Here is a 13,133-nt window from a genome sequence, read left to right as displayed (position 1 = left end):
GTAAGCTAAAGAAAATGAGGTGGCAAAGTTAATGTATTTGCGATTTATCTCTTGAGATCTCAGTTCCAAGACTCACTTTCAAATCCTACAGGATCAGCTCTTTCAGATCCTACAGCAGTCCAATAGATTTAAAATTAGATTGGACTCATCCAAAGATATAACGTGTGAATGTAACAAAGCCACTCTGAAAATAAAAACAGTGCACTGGCTGTCATTGCTTAACATCTTCCCAGGTTGCAGCATTCAGTATTGCCTCATGTAGACAGAGAGTAAAATTGAAACAAGGAAATCCAGGTGCAAATCACACTTCAAGTTATTTAGATGAAATCCTGGTTTTAGAGCAAAAACGTCCTGTCTCTGTGTAAAAGAACTCCTTTTTCTTGACACATACCCCTCCCAGTTTAAGTAGCCAAAAGATCTGTATTATAGTTGATTTGCTTATACTGGTTAGCTTTGCTCTAGACCAGATGTATTATCTTATTTCCTCAGTATCTTCAAGACTGATTCTTTCTTGCATTTTTTTTAAATTTCTTTATTGCTGAATTTTCAGGTCAAGAAAGGCAATTGTAGTCATAGGGTAAACAGAGAGGGACTTAAGTATCTGAGTTCAAAATTCAGGTCTGCCACCCACTTCCCACGTGACAAGACATGTAACCTTCCTGTTCTGTGAGTTCCCAACAGATAAAAATGAGGATGTGTTTGAGCCATGTTATCTGCATGTTCTGAGCTGGGGACAAAAGCATCTTATTCTGATTTCATTCAAGCAGTGTTCAGCCCAACAGTGTTCAGTTATTACAGCCATCACTTGGCATGTTTCTGTGGTCGAGCTGAAGTTGGTTTAGGCTTATGGCTTGGCCCATAAATATATGGGGTGACACTTGTCTGCTGAATCATTGTGTTCAACAGCTCACAACCTTGTGGTGTTAGGCACGCAGTGCAGCAGCTGTCACGGGGGGTAGGTATTCGGCAATTAATGTGATCGCTTTTTCAGTGATTTCTGTCCTGGTGAGAAACTGGGCAGAACATAAGTCAAGGTAGCAAATACTTATTTCAAGTGAAGATGGCCCCTCCTCCCCCCCTTGAAGATCGGTCCTATTCCAGTTCTTTTATTTTATTCTTGCTATTAGTTTTTGACAGTCTGTGTATGGAGATATTTCTTGTCAAGATGAAAGTCACCTCTCTATCGCTTGCAGTGCTCTGACAGTTCCTTTTAAGGAGTTAAGTGTGCTGTGAGTTAGTAGGAACAATGAACCCCACTCAGTCTTGCAGCTCTCTGTAAAAACTTACTTTATTATTCATGTTTTGGGGAACAAAATTAGATGTTTTTAGTTACCTTCCACAATTTGTTGGCACCGTGGCTAGGTACAATATTTAAAGCAATATATCATGAATGTGTGAAACTGAACAAATAATCCACAGGTGTCTCGGTATACCTGAGCCTTCTTACTGTAGTAGCAGAATTGGTTGTAGATTAAAAAAATATGTGTATGCCAAACCTCATGCGGGGCAGAGGTGAGAGAACCACAGACTGTGGCGTGGTGTCCTACTTTCCCACTCTTCCAGCTCATATTTCAATGGAAAGTAAGATCTGCATTCTGGGCTGAGGTCTGCCCAGTGCCATGCAGCCCTGCAGCTCCAATGGGGAGTTCATTTCCTACCCCTGTACAACCTCCATTCTTATGAATTCAAACCTAAAAGGGAAATTTTCCTCGTGAGTGACCTTGCACTTTTCCTCCTGTTGCCTAGAGGAGAGCAAGATCAGTGAGCAATGCTTGATGACACACACCATACTCCTGTTCCTTGCTGCCCCTGCACCCCAGCTGCTACAGATTGTAAAACCGCACGTCCATAATCAGTGATAAAAATAAATCCTGTACTGGGAGGTGAGTAGTATCCTTCTGTTGCATTCAGATAGCCCACTTAGAAATGTTGAACAAGCAGGGGAAAGTGCATCAGGCATCTGCAGAGGATGCTGAAGTTGGGAGATTGATATTTCAGCTAGGCTATTGTCTTCGAACTCCAGTGGATATTCGTTATTCCTGCAATTTTCTGTGCATATTGTGCATAAAACAGATAGAAACAAAACCCCATGTTATTACAGCTAGAGAGAAAAGCTGTACGTTGAGTAAGAAAAAGCATTGAACTAGAGTAAGGGCAAGAGGCGAAAGCAAAGGTATGTTCTGTTGTTTCCTTTGAGGAGAGGTGAAGGCAAAGGGGAGATTTAGCAGCTGTTCCTTGTGGCAGAAAATCATCCCTGATTGTTTGTAGAACAGAGGCATATGAGTGTCAAACAGATACCGTAGATCCACAAAGATATATCCTGACCTGCATGCCTGCTGGATGCGCATGTCATGACTGTAATTTTGTCATGGTAAAAATGTCAAAAGTCATGAAAACCTGGTAAAAATGAAAGAGACAATAGTCGCTGGCAAGTTTTGAAGTAATCCAATGACCCTTGCAGACCTGGATCTCTCTAATCTAATTTTCTTAAGGTCTGAAGGGTGGCTTATGCACCTTCCATTAGGCAGTATCTAACCCTTACCTCTTAGAGTCGTCGTGTACGCTGGGGCCTTTAGGAATCTCTGTGTGCTAGGCTGTGCTGTACCATCTCTAAGATGGTAATGGTAGAATATAAAATTCTTTTGCTGGGGCCCAGCTGTCTTGTTCCAGTTAAGCTCATGGTATTGTTTCAATGTAATGATCCATTAATCTACAACCATACTTTCCATCATGGGTGTACTCCTATATCATACGTGTCCGCTGGTTAAGGAAGGACAGGTTTGTGGATTGTTGATTTTTTTGTGGTTTTGGTTTTTTTTTAATAAATTTGGGAGTAATTTTTATACCGATCCTCAGCATTTTGCTCCTGCTTTTTATCGTAAGATTGAGAATCAGATCAAATGCACTATGCATAGCTATGTGGCAAAAAGGAAGGAACGGACTCTGACTCTCTGTATAGAATCTCTGTACGTCCTTGTGACAAGGAAGCTGTCTTGTGTTATGTATCCTGGATCTTCAAATGCACCCCTAAAGCTATTAGCCAGGCTGAATTACTTCTTAACTTGTAGTATATGTTATCTAAACCGGCCATTTTTGGGCTAGTATATATTAAAACCTCCCTTCACCCTCCTTGTCTGAACCAAACTGGCCGTTTTTCAGGTTCAGATCAGATCACATCAATCTCCCCTCCAAACATGCCCCCAGCTTCCTCTTTCTCATGCCTTACAGCTTCTCCCGTGTTGGGAGATCAGGTGGCAAGTTGTCAGCAAAGCCCAGCTGCTGCTCATCTTGAAATTCACGCTTGCTCTGAGCTCCCCCATTAGTTTTGCCCTAGAGAGTGTTATTGTTTGCTGCTAACAGGGAAGCCCAGAGCCATCCGCTTTTCTGCCAGCTCTAAGACTTCAGAGGGCTGGAGGCTCTAGTGTAACTAATAGGGAAGTCTGGAAGCAATGGGAGATTTGAACGTAGAGACACAGCCTGGGGCCCGAGCCAGTGGTCTGTCACTACCATTCCTCCTCATGCTGCTTCTACAAATACAAAGTGGACCCTGCAACCTCAGATGAACAGAGACCCTGTATTGAAGCTGTGGCTTCAGTGAAGACAGTGGCAAATGGATTGCTAATGATAAAATGTATATTGAAGACAAAGGAACTGGAGAGAAAGGACATGTTAAGAGTGACTTTGAAAATTTGACCTAGTGCATAGGGGAAGGGAAAGTACCAAATCAAGGGACCACAAGCAGGTTTCTCTGTCGCAAAGCTACCCAGAAATGTGGAACGTCTCCTCTGCGGGGCACTGAAAACCACAACAGAGCTGAAGTGTTCCCACACCATCCTGTAATGGAAGGGGATAACACCTGTTTTATTTTCCCCAAGAAGGCTCAGCTTTCCAAAGACTGGGAAACACAACACTGTGTAGATTGTTTTTCAACGAGAGTATTTTTGCACAATTGGGCAGAGCAACCTTTGCTCAGCTTTGGACAGCCCTTGTGATAACCATCTATGTGAGTATCATCTGTAGCTGTGAACAGTGCCAGACCAAGAAGCTAGTTAGAATAGTGAGAAGAGCCCTCTATTTTGATGTTTTTCCTTAGGTGTTTGTAAAACTGATCCCATCATTGGTTCAAAATGAGTACTGTGAAACAATAACTTGTACGAAAACAATTAACAAACAGATACACGAAAATTTACAGTTCAAAGACTGATTTCCTGTGAATATTCTCCTATCATGCAAGTGTTTTCTGGAGCCTATTTGCCAATTGACTGTACCTCTGTGTCCTCTGGTTAAGAAAAAGATGATGATTTTTGGGTAGTGATATTTGTATTTTGATTGTGAATGTTAAATTTCTTCTTAATATGTCAAAACAGGAAAGAAAAGTCTAAGTAACCTTTCACCACAGTAATAAATTTTTCTGCCAGTGTAATAAGTAATATAATTATAGTTTAATTATCTACACACACATTCAGTGCTTCACTGTATTTACACATAGGGTCTATTTTGCTTGTGCCAGTTATGGGCTAGTTTAAAACTACCACTTAGTGGAGTTAGTGCTGATTAACACTGATGTAACTGAATAGAATCACACTTTTGTAATAGACTTAGTTCAGAAAATTCAGTCTCTTTTGAAAATCCTTTCAAAGATATGCTTATGTGGAGGAAACTAGTGATTCTCATCCCTCTTAACTGAAGTCTGCTTTGAAATCTGTGCATCCGTTCCTCATTTCTCTTTCTCTCCTGGCCTCCCATGCCTCTCTCTCTCACTTCTTGTAGTTGTAAGCTAGTACCTACGACGACGCTATTATGCTGTAGAAGTCAAGAATGAGTCAAAAGTTCTGAGTTCCCACTCCTGACTCTCCTTGAGTAACTTTACTTCTTTCCCCTGCAGAAAGTTGATTTTCATTGTTGTGTAGAAACCTTCTGTTGAAACAGAAGGATGTCAGCTCTGCATTTTTACACTTTTCCCTAATCATTAATCTGAGTTACAGATGCAAGTGGTTTGTGTGCCAAGGAAAATGGACTAATTCAGTCCCTTTCACGTTTGTATTTCATGCTCTTCCTCTTGCACACCACTGTGTCCCCTATGTTCCTGTGATAATCCCTATAAACTAGAAAACCGTACCAGCTGAGTCTAGGTAAATCCCTATCAAGAGAAGGTGATGAAGGACTTGGGTAATGCTGTTAGAGTGATAGAATGAGAAGAGGTCAGGCAGACTGAAAGCGCTCTAACCAGCATGGCTAGCATGAACTAGACAGGGAAGTTAAAATGTACTTCCATATGCAACCTGTTCTTCTTGTCAAAGTGGAAAAGGCTTTTCCGCTTATGTTCTATTGCAGGTGTCAATGAAAATTGGTAAATATATATGTCTGCATGGACAGATACATCCTCAAGTATGAATTGCACACTTTAGATATTTGTTTGGTCTGTAATACAAATTCATGCCCCAGAAGATGATAATAATACCTGAAACTTTGTCAAAACCATTTGATGGCAAGACCTTCTTTCCAGTCTTTGAATAATGAGTCTCAAGGGGTGAAAGCATCACATTACTAAAGGCAATCACTAGTTCTAGACAATTCTTTTCCTCCTGTAAAACTGTCCATCTGTCTACTGAAGAAAGTGCTACATGAAGTGACTTCTCAAAATCTGGACTTATTAAGAGAAGACATTTATGTAAATGGATCTTGTAATACAGGAATAACTTTTCAGTTTCCTCTTTCATTATCGAATCGTAAGTGATGAGACACTCTTTAAGTGCAAGCTAAATTTATGACACTATTCTGTTGAATTAGAGAAAAATGACTTTTTGTGTTATGGTAGCTTGAGGTTTTTTTTGTAATTTTTCCATTTGTGGGCAAGTTTTGCCACTGACAAGGATGTGCATCTGCATGAGATTGGGCATATCACAGAATGCTGCCGAACTTACTTTATGCTCTAAATTCTTACCTAAGCCCTGGTCAATCTAAATATTAGTATGGGGAAAGTAAACCAAAAGGGTTGTATTTCTCACCTTCTTCCCAAAATAGCTCTTCCGTGGAAGCCTCTATAAACTTTTTTTAACTTTGTTAATGTCAAAGTTAACTTTGTTAAAGTTTGCTAAACTTTCAGTGATAGTGACCTGTATGAAACACCATATATCAAACAAATTTTCATATTTTTTGCATGTTATTCCTGAAGCCCCTAAAAAAAAACCAAAAAAAAACCCCCCACCAAACCAAAACCCCAAAAACAAACAACAACAACAACAACATCTATCTCTTTCCTTGATATGCATATCAGTCAACTGCTTGCAGACTGGTATAATGGGTTACCTCTTCAAACTATGTATTTTACTTTCTCTTAATCTTCCCTTACAGGCTAGGGTTCACTGCCCAAGTAGAGGGCAAGAAGGGCCCGTGGCATATGCTTACATTCATAGTGATGCTTTTTCTTGGTGCAAAGTTTGCCAAAACAGGTACTGGATTTGCAGATATTCACTACACTGAGTTCTGGGCTGCATTTGTCTTAGATTTGGATTTGATCCACAGGGGGACGAAGAGTCTCAACTCTTGAGTACCAGTATATTAGCGTCTTTGTGAGCTCAAGACTTTGTAGGATTAGACAGCACACTGCAAAGAGTAAAGATCCTCTGGTCCATGGCCTGCGGTCTCAGGCACCACTGCAATGCACATAATAATAACACTAGTTCAGTGGAAGTGCTGGGAGATGATTATATTTTTTTTCCCCTGACCAAAGCTCCTCAGTTAGGAGGTAAGCCATTTCTGCTGAAATAAATGCTAAATGACTTGACTTCGCATTTTGTAGTTGGTATGTGTTGAAGACCAGAGGAGACCTATTTCTGTGCGGAATATAATGTCAGTTACCCAATAATGATCTCCTGAAAGTCTCCATTTATACAGGAAAATTATTTTACTGCTTTTAAAGGAAGCTGTTGCATTTATGGGTTCTGGCAACTTAAATCCACCATTAATGGGAGAGAAGAAGCAATAGTCAGATTAATATACTTTTTCCTCTGTGCATTATGCTGTTTACCTAATCACAAGTTCATGGAGAAAGATAATTCAGAAGAAAATGTATCACATGAATTTTGGATGACAGCCTGACTTCCCATAACTGGCTAACTAACATTAACTCTGAAATTGTGTTTCTTGATGGGAAAATTCTAAAAAAAGTACGCACGATAAAGGCATTGCTTGTTATGGTCTAACTGACACCTTTCTCAAGATCCTGGAGGGGTAATCAGAGGCACTTGGCAATAATGGTGTGAGCCTGACTCGGGCAATGTACTCCATCTCTGTGGCTGCTAATGAGTCACTCATCTAGTTCTCATTTCTACCTCTGTGCTAAAGGTGTGAGCAGATCATAGTCATCCCGTGTAATATACTGAAAGGGCCTGATCCTGCAAACCTGCGCTTGTGGGCAGCGCTCCAGTGACTTGTCAAACTTGACTTCACCTGTGCTTATATAAATAATAGCTTCAGGACTGGCATGATGTTTGCAAGAGACATCACTTCCTAGTTGTCCAGGTTTGTGGTAGCCACTTTCCTGTTTAAGGGAAAAGACCATTCCTTCTTTTCCTCCCTGAAATAATACCTTGATATCATTGTTTTCTAAAGCAACTTAAAATTGTGCCATTTAAAACAATCACTGACTGTTGTCTCATGTTCCAGAGCAGGGAACTGTCTCAGTATATTTTGATACACTCGATCTTCATTTTATATCTACTCCGAAACTTTTAATGCTGTGGCTAAAGGGCAACATACAAAGGACTGAAAAAATAAGTAAGGACCCTTTTAACAAACTGAAGTGAGAGTGCATAGCACCTGACACTTTAGTCCTCAAAATAAATGGTTGATTAGAAATAATTTCTGTGTACAGGTGAATTCTTCTTGACTAATAAACCAGCCTTGTCTATGCTTGTGTGCACTTGTGTCTGTGTGTAGTGTTGTTTAAACATCATCTAAAATATGATAAGCAGTGAATAAATTAAGAATCTGTTTGTTAAACTATGCATATATTTAAACACAAAATTAAGTTGTGTATATTTTGTTGAGTTTAAATATGGAAATGTTTTTATCAGGTAAGCATAGGCTCTTCCATTCCCCCATCCCCTTTCAATGCAATCTTTCTAATGCTGATTGTTTTTGCCCTTCATTGACATTTCTTTCAGAAAAAGCATGGATACTTGTCCATGTCTATACCCCTTGTCATGCACCTTCATTTCTGGGTTCTGTTCAGCTTCTTAGCTATAGCCCTAGGCATTGCTGTCTGCTCAATAGTTTCCAACCCCTGTAAAGAAGAAACAAGATGACGTATTACTTTTTAAACATAAACCACACATGACTAAGACCCAATAATTCACTCGCTCCTTCTAGGATGCTGAATGATTAAGTCTGACATCAGTCAGTGCCAGTAGTGTATTTCTGATAAACCACAGTTGTCTGCTGCATACTCCAACATCTGTATTTCTCACACCAGAGGCATCTGTCTTGTTCAAGAAAATGAGAGACATGTAGCACACTGCTTGTGCAAGTAGTAAAACTGATAGAAACTGTACCAGTTATCATTCTACATAGAGCTCCTCTCTGCGGTGATAGCAAATGACATATTTGGACCACTTTTTATAGAAACCATTTCAGGGAACATACTTCAGTGACCTACTATGAAACTTGTGGAGATCCATGCTCAGATCCCATAGCATCTACAAGTGGCAGAAAAAAAGAGCCCAAGACTTAATTAAGTTTGCCATTACTAATTATCATTATATGAAGATATCACTCTTCACACACCGATATTTTACTAAAGATAGTAATTTAATCTACTGAAGGAGGTCTCAGAAGTCTGTGTTCTTTGGAAACTACAAAACTGGTTTTATTATATGGCATAAAATATCTGTACTGTAAATAAATATTTAAAAAGGTAAATTTGACCCTGGCTCTTTACCAGTGATGTAGGAAGAATTACTCTTATTTATATCAGAAATGAAGTTGGACTTTCTTTGTGAAAATCATCATTCTAATCATGATGATTTTGGTCACATTTTCTGTCTCTGTATCATGAGTCATGGATCATAGATCACTGAAGGTTTATTGATTTTATGCCTGCAAATGCAAAGTTACAGTAGTCAGAAGGCAGGTATCTCTTTCAATATCCTTCATATGCGCAGTAGCAATATCTTTTTACATTGCAACCTCATTGCTATTTCATATATATTTTTTAAAAAATTGCCAGTATATAATATTCCTAATCCATCTTAATTTAAAACAGACTTCCAAATGTGACCTCCTGGAACAAAGGTGAGAAAGAAGAGGTGCTAATCTGACATTCTTGTGGTAGCGAAACCAAAATGGGAGCAAAAAGAAAAGATTTCTTATATTAAAAAAAACCCTTAAAAATAAAAAAGTCATAATGCTGTGACTTAGCAATGTTACCTCTAGCAGTGCATTTGCAGCTGGTATTTAGCAGCGTCAGCACTCTATCTCTAAAGGAGATTGTGGAAAGCGGTCTTTTTCAGGTTTTACTGTGAAGGGAATGTTTGACTTTGATCACAGTTAAAATGACGGCATACTCGGTAGACGAAGTATTGCAGATAGTTAGAAAAGGCAACTGCTTTGGAGTACGTCCTTTAAACTCTAGTGGATCAGTTAATTCTCTAGAATATTTACTGGGAGAAGTCCTAAAAGGGTTAAGAAGCTGCTATAAGAAAGGCTAAAAATGATAGACTGGAAGAAAAAGAGGTAGTAAAAATTGAAGGATATAAAAAAGCAGAGGAATGTGGCTGGGGAATAATAAAATAAGAGAGAGAAGTTAAACCAGTGACCCTTGTCGGCAGTGAAAAGCGGGAGATTAGAAAATGTTTCATGCTAATTTCCATGGAGATTTCTTTAATTTATCGAAAATTACTTTCTTCTGCTTTGATTTGTCCAACTGCCTGCCCCCTCGCAGCTTTTTCGGGGTGGTCCTACCCGTCACACCATGCTGAATATGGGCCTCATTTGCCCCCACACTGGGCCAAAGCGTCGTGAGATTACTGAAGCGTCTCTGACGTCTCTATCAGCTTGTGCCACCACAATGCCCTATTCCCTTTTTTTCTCTTTCTCTCTCTCTCTCTCGCCTCTCCCCTCCGTAACAGAGTCTTAGGATTCCTGTCACATGATGGCTTCATCGGGGGCCCCTTGCTGAAGCGTTTTCACTTTTCTCCTGATCCGTTCAGCTTGGTTCTCTCTGCTGCCTGGCATATCAAAGGAGATTTGTGGGTCATTGAGCCATGGACGCAGAATATAAAGTCATCAGCCTGCCTGGCAGCATCAAAACAACAGAAAAAACCCCCAGACATCATTTACCATCTTCATCCTTCAAGTGGCGGGAGATTGTTAGTCTCTCTTACAAATGTATATTGAAAGCATTTAATTTCTAAAGGATAATCAGGGTGTAGAGGTACCAGCTAAAAGACCTTAAATATTACAGCTCCTTATAGGGCACTTCGGATTATAGCATGATGTAGTAAGATGAAGCAGCTTCTTATATCTCTGATTTTAAAGACACAGGATAATATTAATGACAAGCTGGTATTTTTGCAGAATAATAAAGTAATTTGCCTAACATCTCCAACCTTGTCACAGATAATAAATGGATGTATTTGATTACAAGCATTCTGGGCCAGTGGAAATTGATATCACTTCCTCAGTCTACTCTAGTTGAGGATTCGATCCTGATTCTTTCTTTGGGGATGCAAAGAAAGATTCACTGCGGTAATGTTTCTAAATGTAGCCATTACCATTGTTTGAATCATCTCTGCCCAGTCCCTTTCTGAGCACTGAGGCTATTTAGCACTCAAGTGAGTGACCGTGGTAGGAATGCCAGGATTGATTCTGTATCACATTGAGTATCCTAAGTGTTACAGGGAATGATGGCACCCAGTACATGCAAAGGGTGAGGAGTACAATACAGCAGCAAGGCTGGAAATATCTGTCTTGAAATGTCCATTGTACCTCAGTTAGAAACAGGTTCATTTGAAGTGGTTTGGAACTGTTGGGGGCTCTAAGCACCTTTAAAAATGAGTTCTCATTAGTCTCTTCAAAATCAGTCTTTAAACCATAGCCTTAAATGTCTCCCTCAGTTCCCTCTGGACAGTGAACTTGCATATTAAAGACCTTCTTTATCCTGTAACTAAGCCTGCTATGTATGCTGCTAAGCTTAAGGCTATCACTGCAAGGTGACTCACCTAGATCGATTGATTTACTAGGAGGTATTGTGGTCTGGGGCAATGGAGATTTGGCTGTGTCTGCCTAAGGCACACACTGCAGTAAGACCTCTGTAAGGTGCCTTCCTGTAAGGAAATAATCCTATGGGAAGATGGGTAATGGGTGATGCCACAAACATTGGAGGGAAAGTCAGAGCGATACCAGGAATTCATGATGGCTGGTGAACAAATTCTGTCAAACTGTAGATACTGTGACCCCTCTAACCATAGCTTTGTTTGTACTTGACAGGCAGGAATATGGGCAGTTCTCCCAAAATCCCAGAGCAGGGAGATATACATAAAAACGTAGTGCAAACCCACAAACCCTATGCTGGATTCAGTGCTATTGTGGTGTGTTGCCTACTATTTTAAATACTTACCACATCTCTTAAATCTATTTACCTCTTGTGTCTTCACCTCTGATGCAGCTGATGGACCAGCAAAGTCCCCTAATATATAACTATATCTCTGCATATTTCCTATATAAATATAAGTTGCCTGACTTTTTTTTTTTTTTAAATATATATAAACATCCCTTGCCTTGAGTAAGTTAGCTTGTCGTGTCTGTATTGGCTTTCTCATTTCTGTATAGCTTGGTCTGTCACTTAATATATTCGTGCTTCTCTTTCTAACCATCACCATCTCTGTTTCCTCTTGCATTTAAATCTTGGCTACATAAATGATTTTAAATTCCCTCATGATCAAACATGATCATGCAGAGCTTGAAGTTAGAGAGAATGTTAAGTGTTCTCTAATTAATTGCATAAATGTGGAATGCAAAAATTAAGTGTTAACTGGTAATTTCTGTGTGCAGTAGGCTTCCTCAATATGTGCTAGATTATAATAACTCACATGCGCTTGGGATACTAACTATTAACAATTCATATGACACTTGTTTTCCAAGGGTGATCATGATTTTTCTTCCCTTTAATGATTCTAAAGTTTGCTAATGTATTAATAGAGGAATATCTAGAACACAATTTTGTCATGCCTATTGTCTATATACTTACCACCTTTTTCCTTTAGTTGTATGTGCAAGCATATGTATAAATGTGTATGTATGCATACTGTATCACATTAGTGTACAATTGAGAAAGAAACACCATTTACGCAGCTATGGTTCATTACTTAATTCATTTGAAATATAAACAGTGTACTTTTTAGAATGGTTTACAAATGTGCACACCTTTTGCTTTCAAAACTGACCAATTACAATGTCTGCTCTGTTTGCTTTTAAAAGGCAAACCTTTGTAGTATGTGCCATTTTGTTACTTATGTTAGAAAGGAATGCTTTAATCCCCTTAGAAGTTAACCTTAAAAAGGAAACATCTACCTCATTGTGGTATTGACCTTGTTCTGGTAAATTGCCATGTTTTCCTTTACCTACATTGCAATATCAGTGTGAGATGTTTACATCAAGGATAAGGTTAAATGTTTCTTTTCTGAGGTCATTTACTCTAGTTATTTCTATGTATATCTCTGAAAAAAAGCGAGCAATCAGACTGACTAACAAAGCAACCTGCAAGAGCTGTACCAAATGCATCAATTCTTTTGTGTAAAAGTTACCCTCACTTTGACATTCTTGTCTGGACTACACTCAAAATGCAAAGCAAGTTGTGGTTAAAGCCAGTAAGGTTTTCACAGAAGCTTATGAAAACTTCTATTTTACATGTTCTCCATATGTGAAACTTTAAACTGCCCAGATTCGCCTTAAATCTTCATACATTTTAAAGAGTCTCTTGAAGCTGTTAGGTATGGTTTCAGGTTTTAACTGAAACCTCCAAAAAGATGAGCTTTGCGCTATTTTCTATTTGATTTGGAAACCAATTTATATTCTCTGTGGAAAACAAAGGAAGTGGGAATTAATAGACAAATTGATTTGTTTTTTTGTGA

This window comes from Ciconia boyciana, chromosome 8 (assembly GCF_034638445.1).
Source record: "Ciconia boyciana chromosome 8, ASM3463844v1, whole genome shotgun sequence".
Lineage (NCBI taxonomy): Eukaryota > Metazoa > Chordata > Aves > Ciconiiformes > Ciconiidae > Ciconia > Ciconia boyciana.
This window is presented reverse-complemented; position numbering follows the sequence as displayed.